The sequence below is a fragment of the Arvicanthis niloticus genome, chromosome 15 (assembly GCF_011762505.2).
Source record: "Arvicanthis niloticus isolate mArvNil1 chromosome 15, mArvNil1.pat.X, whole genome shotgun sequence".
NCBI lineage: Eukaryota > Metazoa > Chordata > Mammalia > Rodentia > Muridae > Arvicanthis > Arvicanthis niloticus.
This window is the reverse complement of record NC_047672.1, coordinates 15,178,821-15,181,546: the sequence shown is the minus strand read 5'-3', so window position 1 is coordinate 15,181,546 and position 2,726 is coordinate 15,178,821.

Genomic DNA, 2,726 nt, shown 5'->3' with positions numbered 1-2,726 from the left:
TACAGTAAGTTACAGGCCAGACCCGAGACCCAGTGTGACTCCCTGATGTGGTCTGTCACTTTGCATATCCCTTTGGGTGGCTGCTTCAGTCACCGCCTCCCAGGCACAGCTTCCAAGGCCACAACAGTGGCTGCCTGAAGGAAAGTCAACATGTCAACATATGAGGTGCTGAAAGGTTGGTAGGGAAATGTCTCTAACGGTGACTACTGCCTGCTTCCCTTATCACCATGTCTAAGCAGAACCAATGTCATGCCTAATCACCCAGATGCTTCCTTTCCTTCAGTGAACTATTCCAAATTCTTTACAAGATGATGTCCTATAAGGTGTAACTATTCCTTCTCCTCAAGACCCTTGATCCTAAGTACCACATGTTGGCAATTTCTGATTGTCAAAAGCAAATTATCCCATGTATAGCTCTTTGGGATCATAAACTGCCTTTTGAAATGTCGCATGTATGAGCAAATTGCTTTCATGAATGTTTGTGTACCACAAGCCTGGTGCCTGAGTAGGTCAGAGGAGGGTGTCAGATCCCTCAAGCTGGAGTTACAAATGGTTGTAAGTCACCATGTGAGGGTTGGAATTGAAAATAGGCCCTCTGGAGGCGGAGGAGGAGGAGAAGGAGGGGGAGGGGAGGGGAGGAGAGAGGAGGGGAGGGAGAGGGAGAGGAAGGGGGAGGAGGAGGAGGAGGAGGAAGAGGAGGAGAAGAAGAAGAACAAGAAGAGAAGGAAAAATAGGGAAGAGAAGGAAGAAGAAGAGAAGGATGGTGAGATGAGGAAGAGGAGTGGTGGGCAGAAGAAAAGGAGGAAGGGGAAGAAGAGGAGGAAGAGAAGAAGGAAGAGGAGGAGATGATGATGCTGCTGCTGCTGCTGATACTCCCATTTCTTGTTTACCTCCAGCACCTGATTCCTGCCCTAGTGACTGCCAACTCTGCTGATGGAGCAAGGAAGGCACAAAGTAAAAGATAATTTAATTGTTTCAACTTCCTAAACAAAACTAAGACTTACTGCAGAAGAGCTTAATGTCCCATTTACTTAAAGACAAAGATCACTCATCTAACCAAAAACGCGAGCCAGAACTATGTCAGCATCGAAGGGCACTAACACCTCAAGTGTTAGCAAGAGGTTTGCCCAAAGTTGGAAACTTGTTGGTTGTTGTTGTTTTGGTTTTTACATTTGTTTGGGGTTTGGGGATAACAACACATGCCACAGCTCTTATGTGAAGATCAGAGGACAGCCTGCAGAAGTTAGTTCTCTCCTTCCACCACGCAGGTTCCAGGGATTGAACTTAGATAAAGTTTGACAGCTAACGCCTTACCTACTGGACAATCTCACCAGCACAAAAGCTCGATTTTGCTGATTTTTTCCTTTTGTTTTGTTTTTGAATCAGAGACTCACTATGTAGCCTTAGCTTTCCTAGAATTTGCTATACAGGACCAGGCTGGCCTTGAACTTAGAGAAATCCAGATGCCTCTGCCTCCCTAGTGAAGGAGTTCACTGTTCATTTTAATTTTTAAAGATTTATTTATTTATTTTACTTATGAGTACACTGTAGCTGTCTTCAGACACACCAGAAGAGGGCATCAGATCCCATTACAGATGGTTGTGAGCCACCATGTGGTCGCTGGGAATTGAACTCAGGGCCTCTGGAAGTGCTCTTAACCACTGAGCCATCTCTCCAGCCTTTTAGTGTTCAATTTTAATTTAATTTAATTTAATTTAATTGAAAGTGTGTGTAAAAAGCAGACAGTGCTCTGTATATTATTTACATTACACAAAAGTCATGTCTTCCATCTTCCACTTTCTCCTCTGTATTGGAGACTTTTGCTCCTTTGCGGTTGTACAGAAGCCTCCAGTTCTACTCCATGTGGTTCCCCCCACACGAGCTCTATTCCGTGAACTACAATGGACTGTAAATCACTGTGTGCCACAACCAAGACTTCTCCTGCCCAGAAAACGGTCATAGTGATGTGCCCTGACAGTGAGAGGGTCACACGGCCACATTTCCACAGTCTACAACCAGAAACAACTTAATCGTGTGACATCTGTGTTCCAGAGATGGGTGGTTTTGCACTTAATATTTGCTGATTGGCAATACCAAATGTGCTTTCCACAAGCCGCCTGAAGAGACTTTGAGCAGCTGTTTTAGAAAAGTTACCAAAATGATGCAGTTTGTTCTGGATGTTCTATAGAGCCAAGTCAGTATGTCATAAACTTTTAGTTTGGGGGTACATTTCTCTTCTGCTTGAAGCCTGTGGGCTGTACCAAACTCGAAATTTCTGGCACAGCATGCAATGTTTGTATGCATATATGCATGTATGCACTGCACAGTGACATTGACTGAAATGACTGACACCTCGGGTTTGTCTGCTTCTGGGGGGGAGGGGATGCTAGCTGAGGTGCGGGCTGTCCAGATTCTGGAAAGATGCTTCAGTGTGAGCACCGAAGTGACATAAAAGAGGAACCCTTTTAAAAGTCCACCAACGACCAAGTTCCATTTGGTGAAGATTGTCAGAAGAGAATGTTAGAAAGCTCCCTTTAAGCTAGGAAAGATGGAAGGGGAAGGGAGAAGCAAGTGTGGGCTCACAAAATGAAAACACCAGGCATCCGAAGTCAATAAATAGATGCCAGGGGCAAGTGAGTCATGAGCACGAGTTGTTAAGAGGTGGAATTCGGGAGATCAAGCCACACTGCTTAAAACATCACATGATCTTCCTCTGGCCCGTATTT